Here is a 13,889-nt window from a genome sequence, read left to right on the forward strand (position 1 = left end):
ACCCCTTAAAACTCACTATCGTATGTGCTTCTACTTCCTCACCCGGCAGCGAGTTCCAAGCACCCACCACCCTCTGTATAAAAAAAATTTGCCCCACATGTCTCCTTTAAACCTTGCCCTTCACATCTTAAACCTATGCCCCCTAGTAACTGACTCTTCCACCCTTGGAAAAAGCTTCTGACTATCCACTCAGTCCATGCCCCTCATAATCTTGTAGACTTCTATCATTCTGAAAGATGTACTGGTTAGGTGCAGTGACCCGACTGTGGCAACTAGGGGAGTTTCACAGTAACTTCATTGCAGTGTTAATGTAAGCCTTACTTGTGACTAATAAATAAACTTTTAAAAAAAAACTTTAGGTCGCCCCTCAACCTCCGTCGCTCCAGTGAGAACAAACCAAATTTCTCCAACCTCCCCTCGTAGCTAATACCCTCCATACCGGGCAACATCCTGGTAAATCTTTTCTGTATCCTCTCCAAAGTCTCCACATCCTTCTGGTAGTGTGGTGACCAGAATTGAACACTGTATTCCAAGTGCGGCCTCACTAAGGTTCTATAAAGCTGCAACGTGACTTGGCAATTTTTAAACTCAGTGCTCCAGCCAATGAAGGCCAGCATGCCATGTGTCTTCCTGACTACCTTCTCTACCTGCGTTGCCACTTTCAATGACCTGCGTACATGTACACCCAGATCCCTCTACCTATCAATACTCTTAATGGTTCTGCCATTTAGTGTCTATTTCCTATCTTTATTAGACCTTCCAAAATGCATTACCTCACATTTGTCTAGATTAAACTCTATTTGCCATCTCCCCATCCAAGCCTCTAGCCGATCTATATTCTGCCGTATCCTCTGATGGTGCTCATCACTATCTGCAAATCCTCCAACCTTTGTGTCATCCGCAAACTTACTAATCAAACCAATTACATGTTCCTCCAAATCATTTATATATTTTACGAACAGCAAAGGTCCCAGCATTGATCCCTGAGGAATGCCACTTGTCACAGCCCTCCAGTCAGAAGCACACCCTCTCACTGCTACCCCCTATCTTCTACGACCAAGCCAGTTCTGTATCCACCTTGCCAGCTCACCTCTGATCCCGTGTGACTTCTCTTTCTGCACTAGTCTGCCATGTGGGACCTTGTCAAAGGCCTTACTGAAGTCCACGTAAACAACATCCACTGCCCTACCCTCATCAATCATCGTCACTTCCTCGAAAAACTCCAAGTTAGTGAGACATGGCCTCCCATGTCTCAGCCCCATTCCTGTGATCCCTTCACAGGAATTTAGTGAAAATAATTACAGACAGTTGAAGGAATTAATAGACCCAGCTCCTTTAATTGGACATGTAATGCAGCTGTAATGCTCTGACTCTAACTGCAAGTTCCCCAGTGTTGCAGATTCTTATGGAGAGAATCCCTACTCTTTCCAGTTTTGTGTCTGGAAATAGGGTGGGCTGGGGTGAGGCAGATCTCAAAGTGCTAGAGCGGAGTTGGGTCCCATGCATGCACAACTTCTGTTGATTCCATCCTCTGCGACCAACACTCGAATGGCCTCTTCACTCTCTGTTCTGGGAGTGGCATCTAAATTTCCTAAGAGAAAAATGTCCAGTTTTTAGGAAGCTGGGTTTTGGTATTGTATGTGTTAAAAGAGGATTTGAATATAAGAATTAACAAATATTGCTACAAGTATATGGGGCATTGTCGAGTTCACACGTGGAGTACTATGAGCAGTTTAGTCTCCTTAAGTAAGGAGGGTATGTGCTAGTGTTGGAGAGAGAGTAACAAAGGTTGACTAGTTTGATTGCTGGGGTGAGAAGATAGTCCTATGAGGTGAAATTGAGTACATTAGGCCGATATTCCCTAAAATTTAGAAGAGTAAGAGTTGATATCGTTGAAATATATAAAATTCTTCTAGGTTTGATAGAGTGCATGCTGAGAGGATGTTTCCTCTTGCGAACTTTGGAATTCACTCCCCAGAGAGCTGTGGACGTTCAGCTGATGAGTATATTTAACGTAGAGATTGATAGATTTTTGGAAAGTAGGGAGTAATGGGAGAAGGTAGGTTTGAGATAGGAGATCAGTCATGGTCATACTGAATGACAGAACAGGCAAGTGGTCAGCTCCTCCTGTTGATGTTCCTAAGTTTGTTACTATATCCTCGTTTTTTTTTACACTTCCGAATTTCATGTCATCTGCAAACTGTATCCCAATCTCCAGGTCATTAATGTATATGGAAAGGAGCAGAAGCCTCTGAACAACACCAAAGTGTATACTTTGTGTAATCTGAAGAACACTGTGTTTTCTAGCCTTTCATCAATTTTTTTTAATCCACACTGCCACTGACCCTTTAATTCCATGGGCTTCAAGTTTGCTTACAAATCTTTGTGGTACTTTGTCAAGCACCTTTTAAAAATCCATATGCACAACATCAACTGCAACAGTCATCAATCCTGTCCATTATTTCATCAGAAAACTCATTCAGGTTAGTGTAATCAAACATTGATTTCCTTTAATAAATTTATGCTCACTTTAACAAATACTTTCCCCCGGCCTGGATTATTGCATCTCAAAGTTTTCCCATCAACAACATTGAGCTGACTGGCCTATAAGTACCAGGTTTACCTTCTCCCCTTTTAACCCAGGTGATTTGATTTATTATTGTCACATGTATTGGTATACCGTGAAAAGTATTGTTTCTTGTGTGCTATATAAACAAAGCATACTCTTCATAGAGAAGGAAAGGAGAGAGAGTGCAGAATGTAGTCTTACAGTCATAGCTAGAGTGTAGAGAAAGATCAATTTACTGCGAGGTAGGTCCATTCAAAGGTCTGACGGCAGCAGCAAAGAAGCTGTTCTTGAGTCGATTGCTACATGATCTCAGACTTTTGTAACTTCTTCCCTACGGAAGAAGGTAGAAAAGAGTATGTCTGGGGTGAATGGGGTCCATGATTGTGCTGGCTGCTTTTCCGAGGCAGCTGGAAGTGTAAGATGGAGTCAGTGGATGGGGTCTGGTTTGCGTGATGGATTGAGCTTCATTCACAGCCCTTTGAGCAGGGTCAGGAGCCATACCAAGCTGTGATACATCCAAAAGGATGCTTGCTATGGTGTAACATTTAAAATCCTCCAGTCCTCCGACACGACCCCCATATTCAAGGAAAAGTGAGAGTTTGTTCAAAGCTTTTATAATTCCCATGCCTCGCTTTTCTCTATAAACAGGATGCTTACACACTGATCCAGGTGACTTTTCGCTTTGAGTGTCAACCTTTTTAGTAACTTCTCTGTTTAATATTGGTACTATATCTTCCTTTACTATGACACTGGCAACCTCCTCGTTAATAAATGCAAAGTTCTCATTTTGTACCTCAGCCATGCCTTCTGACTCCATAAGAATATGTTTTTGGGCCCGAAATCAACCCAACCCTTTTGCAACAATCCTTTTGCAATTTGTGTTTATAAAAGATTTCTGGATACCCTTTTATGTTACCAGCTAATCTGGTCTCATGCTTACTCTTTGTCCCTCTTATTTCCTTTTTCAATTGCATTTTTAAATATTTTTTTCAGCTTGGCTCCCTACAGTATTAGGAACCTTACGTTTGTTGTACGTCTCCTTTTATCTTTGTAATTTTCCCCTGTGTCTCTTTGCTCATCCAGGGAGCTCTTGTTTTTACATTCCACATCATGGGAATGTATCTACTTTGTATCTAAACAGTCTCTTCTTTGAAGGTCTCCCATTTTTCAGTGATTGTTTTATATACCAATTTTTGATTCCAGTGCACTTGGGCCAAATCCCTTTTCAACTTCTTGTAGTCCTTCCCCCAGTTTGGACTTTTTATATCTGATAGTACCTTGTCTTTTTCATTCATTATTCTAAAGCTAATGATGATGTGATCATTGCATCCCAAATACAGTTCTAATGAAACATGCTCCACTTGCTGCACTTCATCTCCTGAAGCAGATCTGCTTGCTTCATCAGGCTGTAAACACACTAAAAATATTCTTTTATACATGTTTCAAGAATTGTTTTCTCTGTTTCTTTTACACTGTATATTAGGATATTTGATGCAAATAATCCTTTGGAATACAGAACCTGAGTTTGCTCAAAAAAAAGACTTTTGTTGAAACTTTTTGTCTTGCACTCATCAAGTGCAACTTTATACTGTGTGAGAAGAGAGGTTGCCAAGTGGAGATTGATTGGTAGAGGTGTTGCCATGTTGAATGCACCAGTTAATGGTGGTGAAACTGGAGGCAAAGGGTATTCCCAGGTCAAGCCCTGATCTTCCAGAGCTGGTATCCAGTTCCCTGTCAGCCACTTCCGTCGGTTGCTGCGTAAAGGTCAATGTGCTAAGCGTGTTGGGCTGGAGCGCCCTGTCTACTGGGCAGCTATCCTGGAATATCTGCCTGCTGAGATCCTCCAGCTGGCTGCAGTGTGTCCTGGGTCACTAAGAAGACCTGAATTGTCCTGCACCACCAGCAGCTTGCCATCTGCAATGATGAGAACTCAACAAGCTACTAGGAGGAGACACCATAGCCCAACCATAGTGGGTTCCTGCCCAACATCCAAACTGTGCTACTGCCCAAGAAAACTCACGCAAGGTTTATGTCTGAAAGGGCAAGTTGAAAAGAAGATCTGCCACCAAAATATGCTGGCCAGTGGAAGGCAAAAGAGAATTGGCAGGCTGCTTTTTCACCAAACTTAAGTGATGGGAAGGAAGGTGGGTTACCCCTTGTAAGACAGTACTTCCCCTCCCTGCTTAATGCCTCCTAAGAATGGTCTTCAAAACCCACTCTTCCATCCACTCTTGGCTCCCTCATCTCTTCCCATCCAAAATCCAACCTGCCTCCCTCCACTGGCCATGTCCTCAGTACGTTCAACCCCTTCCATAAAACTCAGCCCAAGTCTAAATATTATTCCTGCCAGTTACAAAGCTGCGTCATTACTGTTATATAGTCTTGATCAGTGAACAGTTCAACCAAGATACAGGTTCTGAAGCTCCCCATATTTCTTCTCAATATAGTTTTAGATTAATATCCATTAAGCTAATTTTATACATATAGTCTTGTGCTAAATTATTTATGTAATAAGGAGCAAAGATTAGCATTTTCTGTGGTGGCTGTCTGCTGCAATCAGAAATTGTCTGCCTTGTCACTCAGCAAAAAGCATTCTTGCTGCACTGACACCGAACCAACAATTACCTTTTCAAAGGATCAGTTTAATGCGGTATGATAGTGATCTGCCCTAATAAATGGTATCTTTTGATAATAGTAGAAAACAAGAAACCTTGAACAGTCTTTACTACAGTGTTTGTGTACCTACTGCATGGGAATGATGATCATGAAGCTACCTGCTTTTTTGTTGGACAGATTTTAGGATCACATTTTGTCCAGGATTATGGCGGGCAGGCAGCGAAGTGGAATTAAAGCCATAATCTGATCAGCCATGATCTTTTCGAATAACGGAGCAGGCTCGAGGGCCTATTCCTATTTCTTATGTTTAAAACTGTAAGTTTGATTACTCTGTCTAATAAGCACATAAGAAATAGGACTGAGAGTTGGCCAGAGGGTACATTGAACCTGCTGTGTCATTCAATAATAAAATAGCTGAACTTCTGCATCAACTTCATTTTGTTGCCTTATCCATATACACCTCAATTCCCTTAGCACCCAAAACTCCATCAGATTCAGCCTTGAATATATTCAATAGTGGAACATCCCCAACCCTCTGGGTTAGAGAATTCCAAAGATTCATAAACCTCTGAATAAAAACCATGATCTTCAGCTCAGTTCTAAATTCTTGATTTAAATTCTAATAATATGGCTCCTAGTTCTAGACTCTCCATCCATGGTAATTCTTTCTGTGTTAAAGGTGCTGTTTAAATGCAAGTTTCTTATTGATGTTGGTCAGAGTATTACCGTTCCTAACCCACTAATGTTCCATATTAACAATGGCTGATGGAATTGTGAATATATATTAGTGTGGAATAAGGATTATTTTGTAGACTGGCAAAACAGATAATTTTTGGGTTGGCAAGCTGTGACTAGTAGGGAACCACAAGATCAGTGCTTGGACCTCAGATATTTACAATGTATTTTTTAAAGCTTTAAAGTATATTTATTATTGTCACAAGTCAGCTTAAATTAACACTGAAATGAAGTTATTGTAAAATTTCCTAGTTGCCACACTGTTCTGGTACACTGAGGGGGAACTTAGCATGGCCAGTCCACTTAACTAGCATCTCTTTCAAACTATGGGAGGAAATCGGAGCACCTGGAGGAAACCCACGCAGACATGGGGAGAATATGCAAACTCCACACAGACAGCGACCCAAGCTGGGAATTGAACCTGGCCCCTGGCACTGAGACAGCAGTGCAAACCACTGTGCCACCCGTGCTGCTTATTGCAGATCCAGCAAGTAATTGGGAGAGTACTGTGTGAACTTTTGTTACAGCGGCATTAGCGTATAAGGGTAAAGAGGTCATACTGCTGGTGCATAGAGTTTTGTAAGACTACACCTGGAGTACTGCAGCATTTTGGTCTCCAATCTAAGGAAGAATATGGTAGCTTTGGGAGGAGTGTGACCAAATTTGATCTGTCATTGTTTTGAATTGTGAGGTAGACTTAAAGGGCCAAATGGCCAACTCCTATTTCTTTTACTCTCAGACTAAATGTATTAAAAATTCAATGTTTTGTCGAGTGCTGTGGTGGTGGTAAATGTTATTTAATATAACATATAAAAATAGATTATAAAATGTTCTGCTTACCTGTCTATGGTGGGCAGCTCCTGAATCACGGACCAAAGTGATTTCCGGCAGCTGATGTTGACCTATTGTTCTGCCATAATACTCCCAGTAGGCAATGGGAAATTTGAACTGGAAGGAAGGCAATGTTCAGTGCCTTTGAGATCAGTGTCATTTTTTTTTGCAAGTATGTTGACTTTATTTTGAATGACACAGTGGAGGAGTTGAAATGATTGGAAGGTATCGTTTCCCTACTGTGTCAAATGTTTCATGAACTTAGGAGCCCACATGTGTGTATGTTCCACTGTTGAAGCTAATGAGCAGATAAATAAGAGATGTTGGATTTAATGATAATCAGAGTTATTAAGTAGGATTACTGTCGTTGGTTTATAGATAAAATCTTGAGGAAATCACTGGTGAGACTAACTGGATTATTCAGCGTCTTGTAGTGATTCAGTGAAAAATCTGTTATACTGTGCTGCAGGCTTTTAACCACATCACATGCCTGCAACGAGGTATCTTGTCCTTGTTAAATCATCCTAACTGGGCCACCAATCACTTGTCCTGTTCATTAATCCTGAAGTCAGCAGCTAAATCTGTATATAAAAACAATTTTGTCTGATCAAACTTTACTAATGGAGTTTATATTGGTCTTCCTCACCCCAAGAATGGACAGTAGATAATGGCTGCAGAACAAAAACAAAAACTGGAAATATAGATAAATAAAAATTAAAATGGAAGTAAAGAAAAAATGGATTAAGAAAAATGAGAAAACAAAAACATTGTTTTTGATAATGTCATCATTATCATCTTTTTTGCTCTATGGGAGCTTGCCTTTCCACAGTATAACATGGATGATATTTCAACTATACTTTATTGGCAGCATAGTGTTCTGTGACATCCTGAAGTCCTGAAAGTATGAGCAGTACATAAACGGTGGTGAGAAGGTAGCAATGCATATGTATTGCCTTCTTGAACTGCTGTAGTGTCTGAGGTTTAGGTGCACCCACAATGTTGTTAGGGAGACAGTTTTAGGATTTTTTCCCAACAGCAATGATGGAATGGCGATATATTTCCGAGTCAGGATGGTAAGTGACTTGGAGGGAGAAGTCCCAGGTGGTGGTGTTCCTAATTATTTTTTGCTCTTTTAGATGGTTGTGGTCCTGGGTTTGGAAGGTGCTATCTAAGGAACCTTGATGAGTTCCTGCAGTGCATCTTGTAGATACTACACATGGTTTCCCCTGTTTGTTGGTGGTGGAGGGGTTGAATGTTAATGGAAGGAGTAGCAATTGAGCTTTGTATTGGATCGTACAAGCTTCTTGAGTGTTGTCCGAGCTGCATTAATCCAGGCTTGTAGAGGATATTCCACCACACTTCTAATTTGTGCCTTGTAGGTGATGGACAGGAGAGGTAAGTTACTCACTGCAGGAGTCCTAGCCTTTGACCTGCTCTGGTAGTCACAGTATTTATATGGCTAGTCCAGTTTGGTTTCTGGTCAATGGTAACCCACAGGATGTCGATAGTAAGGGATTTGTCAAATAGAATACCATTGAATGTCAAGGGGCAACGGTTAGATACTTTCTTGTTGAGATGGTCATTGTCGATGACTTGTGTTAGTTGCTACTTTTCAGCACAAGTCTGGATATTGTCCCAGCCTTACTGCATTTGGACACGCTTTCTTCAGTTTCTCATGAGTTACTAATGATACTGAACATTGTGCAATCATCAGTGAACATCCCCACTTCTGACCTTATGGTGGAAGGGAGGTCACTGATGAAGCAGCTGAAGATAGTTGGCCCTCAGACACTACCCTGAGGGAATCCTGTAGTGATGTCTGGAGCTGAGATGATTGACCTTCAATCACCACAATCATCTCCCTTTGTGTCAGGTATGACTCCAACAAGTGGAGGGTTTTCTCTTGATTCCCATTCATTCCAGCCTTAATACTTACATTTTGACATTATTAACTTGCCTGATTCAAGTCTCAGTATTATTCAGTAGCTTGGGGGGAGATGGTTAGAGACAGTATAGTTCTGTGTGCATGCAAAATTTCCCTTCCTGCATTGTAGTGATGGTTGTTCAGTCCATCCAAGATATTCGTAGCTATCTCATCATGTTCCACTTCTCTCCTATTTTGGGTTATCTGAGTTGTTCACCAGGATTGTGATCAGCTTGCTGTGCTCTTCCTCAGTCAATGAGTGTGTGCTGGACATAGTCTGAGGGCATCCTGTGCCGAGGCCGTTCCTTCCCCTTTGCCAGTAGGGTAGTGGTTCACGTTGACAGCATGGTGGACGGCAGGAAGCTGTGGGAAGTGAATCTACAATCTGCCAGTAACCATCTGCTCTTACACTCCAAAACAGAGAGAATGTTTGCTGTATGTATATGGTGCCTGTCCATAGTAGAAACAGCAAGCTCATAACTGTGTCGTTAATAATCCATTTTTTAATTAAGGAAGGTATTTGCATTCAGAAATGAGTCATTTCTATCTAGAAAGTTAACATAACCTTAAAGCTGTTTTCAAACAGTTGCCTGTGTCATAACTGTCCTATGGGTGTATGAGATTTAATTGCCACCACCTCCTTCTCCCCCCCCCCCCCCCCCCCCCCCCGCCCCACTTCATGTGGAAACTCATTGATTACTGTATCCAAAAGCATCACCTGACTATACTGCTATACAGTCAAAGATAAGATAGAAGAGATCAACAAATATTTGACAGGCACGCTACAAGAAAAATAGTCTTTCTGCAGCTGTAACTTGAAATGCTAAAATGAACTGCTGTGTTGTATTGATTCATGGCTCTGTATAATGGCATCCTATGCCATGCTAGTTCCCAGCCTGCAGATATCTAATGTATTTGCTTCCCACCAAAAAAACAATACTGCTTCATCTTCTGTGGTGCTAAAGTTTTCTTTCAGTACTGGGGCTTGTAGTTGGACATTTGAGAAAGATGCTAATGTGTGCTACTGTTATTATGGCCTTTCATGACAGTTTCACTAGCTATGGGAAATGAGTATCTCTTTTCAAGTTTTCAGTTCCAGCAAGATGAGTATCTACCAGGCATCCGCGATGGAGGAATACTAAGATGGGTGAGACCATCACAGCAAAGGCTTCAAATACTTTGTGACCTGATGCACATTTTAAAATTTTCCTTCTGTTCCTGAGCTGGCTGGTCAGACTTAGCTGGCCATGTATGGTACCTGTAATAGTAAGAAGTCTGACAACACCAGGCTTAAGTCCAAATGGGGGACTTTCAGGATTCCTCGAAAGCTTGTGAGTTTACTATCAAATAAATTGGTTGGACTTAAACCTGGTGTTGTCAGACTTCTTACTGTGTTTACCCCAGTCCAACGCTGGCATGTCCATGTCATGATCTGTAATAGTAGTCAGTGATAATCATGTCACGTTGGTTGGACAGTGGGGAAGGGGTGTAAGAGAAATATTATGCTGGTTTATAGCTTGATATCTCGCAGTGCTTTCAGTTAGCCACTTGTTGAAACTCTGATTTTTTTCTGAATGTGTGGTGAATATAACCACAGTGTAAAATAGCAGTGAAGATTGATGTAACCTTCTCGGGAATCCCAAAATGACATGCTTGTAATTTGCAATAGTAAAGAGTAGTTTATTCCATCTTTAGAAAACCTCTTGTGTTCATTTTTGTTTTAAAAGAATAATTTACTGCACTATTTCTAATTGGATTTTAGGCAGATTTTTGGATATGTGCTTGTTGCAAATGTACTAATAGTTACATTCACATGGATTAATGTAATATCTAAATGTCAGTGACTCAAAACTCAACTGTTTTCTAGAACAAGTTATTATTCTGCTAAGTAGACAGACTTTTCGTTGTGAAGAAAGTACAGAGCTAGACTTTGTTTTGGTTTAAACTATTACTCTCACAAGCTTGTTTTATTACCTCTGAATCATTACATTTTATGAGTTAATTTCCCTATGTTGGTGACCTGAGCTGGCTTCCATACAAAAGTTTCCATTCACAGAATATAGACGACTGCCCCTGGATACTATGTTTATTACTGTGCCTCTGACTCAATTAAACATTCTGATTGAAATAGCAGCACAACTGGGAACAGCGGGATGTACAACTTTAACTGTCAGAATGTAGCTTTAAGAAGAGTGAGCTTTGTAACTTTCTCCTAAAAGTGGTTCCCAAATCAATTATAGAAACTGTTATTAACAGAAAGAGGTTCCTTGATTTCAGTAAGTTCGTTGTTTTTGTTAGAAAATGAAAGTGAAAAACTGATGTACTTCAGATGATTGGAATGAGTGTGCAAGTTGTTTCAATGTTATATGTAGAAGTGTGAAGGGATGAAATGATTCACTCCCACTTGAATGTTGCAAGGGTCCAACAACAAGCCTGCTTCCTATGGTGGTGAAATGTATCTGCTTGTTAAATTCAAGCTCCTAACGCAACTGTCTCGGCCTTTTGGCTAAGATCAAGTGTAGTATTGACATGCTGTACTTGGTTGAAGTAATTGGGTTACATTTTAGCTTCATTTGAAGCAATTTTTAAAAGCGGCATCTCGGTCTTTTGGCTAAGATGCAAATGAGATCAAGCCTTGGAGGAGATGCAATGTCAACTCCAATCAGCTTGGATCATGTAGATCAAGCCAAGACAGGCGGCAAGAGTCCTGTTTTGTCAGCTTGGATCAGGAATGTCTCAACTTGTTGAGACTCTGAATTGGACTTGATTGGATTGAATTGCATTAAAAAAACTGGAAATGATTTAAAATCAGGCTCTGTAATTCTAAGGGAAATTAAGGTAAACGTTGTATCATTGAGCACCGTTTCGTGTCGAGTATTAAACTGATCACCAGTTAGTGGACATTTTTTAAGATCAAGTATCAGATCAAGCCCAAGATGGGGTGCAATGCCTAATCCTGTCAGCTCTTGTGGGGACCATAAATTGGATTCAATTGGAATTTGATTTTGAAGCAAGCAGGAAATGGATTTGGGCTTTGGCTTTGTAACTTTAAGAATGGAGGAAAATTAAAAACTGAAATATCAAGCTGATTGATGAGATTCAAGTTTTCACATGGCTGCTAGGTATGGGGAGAGGGGTGCATTTAGAGTCATAGAGGTTTACAGCATGGAAACAGGTCCTTCGGCCCAACGTCCATGCTGCCCAGTTTTTACCATTAAACTAGTCCCAATTGCCCGCGTTTGGCTCATATCCCCCTATAATCAATCCTACCCATGTAACTGTCTAAATGTTTTTTAAAAGACAAAATTGTACCAGCCTCTACTACTACCTCTGGCAGCTTGTTCCAGACACTGACCACCCTGCATGTGGAAAAAATTGCCCCTCTGGACTCTTTTGTATCTCCTTCCCTCACCTTAAACGTATGCCCTCTAGTTTTAGACTCCCCTTTTATTGGGAAAAGATGTTGACTTATCCTTATCCAGGCCCCCTCATTATTTTATTGACCTCTTTAAGATCATCCATAAGCCTCCTACGCTCCAAAGAAAAAGAGTCCCAGTCTTCCCAGCTTCTCCTTACAACTCAAACCATCACGTTCCGGTAGCATAATAGTAAATCTTTTCACTCTTTTTAGTTTTGTAATATCCTTTTATAGGGTAGGGTGATCAGAACTGTACACACTGTTGCAAGTGTGGCCATACCAATGTCTTGTACAACTTCAACAAACTGTGCCAACGCCTGCCCTCAGTGTTCTGAATAATGAAACGAAGCATTACGAATGCTGCCTTCACCACTCTATCCACCTGAGACTACACTTCCCAGGATTTATGAACCTGTACCCATGGATCTCTTTGTGAGGGGAATGTAGGAAAGAGATGGTCAATTTAATGTTTTGAGAAGGGGAGAGTTTAGAGCAGGTAGCAAGATTGTGTGTTTGAAATGTGCACAGGTGTGCATGGCAGTGAGATTTTTGAATAGCAAAGCTTTCTTTTACGTGCCTATCTCCGTGGTGTGAACCCTGTTTTTACACCATGACTGCTTGTGTATCTGTTTGTGCAGAGGCACAAAGTTTCTTTAATCCCCCACCAGCCATTTTCAGTGGCTAACAGAACAAGCAGGAAAAGCTGGTGTGGTCATCCTGAGAATACCTTTTAGATGCTATCTGTTGTATGATGTGTGCTTTCATCTATCAAACATATCTGCTTTAAATTCAGTAAATTGTGTAATGATGGGAACACACTAAAAAAGTGACTGTTATGTTGTCGCATTACTGGAGAACACTATTTATTCCTCACAGCTCCCCAAGTGGCTGGTGGGCTGGTGCTGTGTCGCTTGCTTGCAGCAATACACATGGCACCTTATATGTGCATTCTAATAACAATAAGGTCCATAAGACCACAAGATATAGGAGCAGAATTAGGCCATTTGGCCCATCCAGTCTGATCCACCATTCAATCATGGCTGATATGATTCTTATCCCCATTCTCCGGCCTTCTCCCCGTAACTCTTGATTTTCTTATTTATCCCGAACCTATCATTATCTGCCTTAAAACATCAATGACCTGGCTTCCATTGACGTCTGTGGCAATGAGTTCCACAGATTCACTGTCCTCTGGCTGAAGAAATTCCTCCACATCTCACTTTGAAAGGAGCATCCATTCACTCTGAGGTTGTGCCCTCGAGTTCCACTTCCTCCCACTAGTGGAAACATCCTCTCCACGTCCACTCTATCTAGGTCTTGTAGTATTCTGTAAATTTTAATTAGATCCCCCCTTATTCTTCTAAACTCCATTGAGTATAGGCCCCTCATATGACAAACCCTTCATTTCTGGAATATCATTCTTGTGAACCTCCTCTGGACTCCCTCCAAGGCCAGCACATTCTTCCTTAGGTATGGAGCCCGAAACTGTTCATAATATTCCAAATGGGTCTGACCGAGCCTTATTCATCCTCAGCAGTACATCCCTGCTTTTGTAATCCAACCCTCTGGAAATGAATGGTAACATTGAATTCACCTTTTTAACTGCCAACTGAACCTCCAAGTTGACCTTAAAAGAGCCATGAACAGGACTTCCAAGTTCCTTTGGGCTTTAGATTTCTGAAGCCTTTCCCTATTTAGAAAATAGTCTATACCTCTATTCTTCCTACCAAAGTGCATAAGCTCTCATTTTTCCACATTATATTCCATCTGCCACTTCTCTGCCTATTCTGCAGCCT

The 13,889-nt window shown here is 41.0% G+C and overlaps 1 protein-coding gene and 1 non-coding gene across 3 annotated transcripts in view; both read left to right on the top strand.

Moving 5' to 3' along the window:
* cabin1 (calcineurin binding protein 1) overlaps window positions 1–13,889 on the top strand; it is a 464,629-nt gene that overhangs the window by 179,403 nt on the left and 271,337 nt on the right. The window lies entirely within an intron of this gene.
* Window positions 11,161–11,360, top strand: LOC145356229 (U2 spliceosomal RNA). Its single transcript, XR_013889094.1, has one exon. It is a non-coding gene; the product is annotated as a U2 spliceosomal RNA (small nuclear RNA).

The sequence above is a fragment of the Carcharhinus amblyrhynchos genome, chromosome 20 (genome assembly GCF_965287045.1).
Source record: "Carcharhinus amblyrhynchos chromosome 20, sCarAmb.v2.hapA, whole genome shotgun sequence".
NCBI lineage: Eukaryota > Metazoa > Chordata > Chondrichthyes > Carcharhiniformes > Carcharhinidae > Carcharhinus > Carcharhinus amblyrhynchos.